Raw genomic sequence first — 1,485 nt, forward strand, 5'->3', positions numbered from 1 at the left:
TCACCCTATTCTCCTTGTGTAGATCTGCTCTGGAATCTTTATATAGGATTACTGATGAACTAAACAATATACCCTTTAACATATCAGTCTCACTATAAATAAAACCAGAATATTTCTTAGAATCAAGGAAGAGACATTGGCTCACTCATTTTGGACCAGGGCTTCAAACCCGTTCAAACTGGTTCAGTCATGACTGACAAAGCAAAATTGGAACAGATCTGAATTTTTTAAATGCAGAATGATAATCAAAATGGGGAAAATGATAGTTGAAGTACTGGAACACGAGACTCAGAAGAAGTATGGGGAGCCCTTTCGGGAGACTTTTGTGGGGTAATGGATTTCTGGCAGGATTGTTGAGAGTGACACACATTCGAAGTGACACAGTTAGCTGCTACCTTTGAGTGGGGCACTGCTGTTTCATACTCTGACAATCAAGATATTTGGCTGTTATGCAACTCACACTCTGCCCTTGTTTTCTACAAGGACTATTCGGTTTCTAGCAGGGCGTTGACCTGTAGTTTTTCCCATTCCAGTTATCATTGCAACTCACCCACGTGTTACCAATTCAGGTCCATTCCAGTTTTGCTTCATCAGCCATGACTGAACCAAGAAGAACTGGTTAAAAGCCCTGTTTGGGACACATCGTCAGGAAAGACCAGTCAAGAAAAAAAGACATTATGGTTGGTAGAGAGCCATTGAAAGCAAAGGAAACCCTCAGTGAGATAGACTAGCACAATAGGCGCAACAATGGACTCCAACATGCCAATGATCCTTAAGACGGCACAGAGCCAGGCAACATCTAGATCCATTATACATACATAAGGTCGACATGAGTTGGGGCCACCTTAATAGCAACTAACAACAGTAACAACCCTGGTTATGCTTACTTGATTCATAAATATCAAGAAAGAAACAAATATCCAGGATTTTTAATAGAATCTAAAACTGTTGCTTGCTATTGCAAGATAATTGTCAGTGTCAATGATTCATTCATTGAATAAATATTTTTTGAGTTATATACATAGTGCCTACTCGAAACACCAGAAATGAAATACTATATATAGAAAAATAGAATCATTAAGAAAGTTTCAGGATATGGCAAATTAGAGAAAAAGGAAAAATTGTAAAGGAATAGTGAATGATGTTAGTTGGGCACAGGCACTCTCTGAGGAAATAATGTTCAAGCTGAGACCTGGCTGAGGACAACATCATGCCTGACATAACTTTACTCTGTGTTGGTTTGAGTGGCACAGCTAAGTCCTAACCTTATGTGAATTACCCACCTTGTAGCAAATTTGTTCCATTTCAGGCCCAGATCCCTGCCCCATGTGCCTGACCAAAAAAAAAAAAAAAAAAACATTTCCTTCTTGGACTTTTCCTGTTATTGAAATATTTGACAAAGCTAATTATATTTCTCTTGGAAACCCAAGGAGGGGTTGCTATGAGTTGGGTCCGACTTGATGGCACATAACAACAACAACAACT

This window comes from Orycteropus afer, unplaced genomic scaffold, assembly GCF_000298275.1.
Source record: "Orycteropus afer afer isolate SDZICR_OR568_19922 unplaced genomic scaffold, OryAfe1.0 scaffold01498, whole genome shotgun sequence".
NCBI lineage: Eukaryota > Metazoa > Chordata > Mammalia > Tubulidentata > Orycteropodidae > Orycteropus > Orycteropus afer.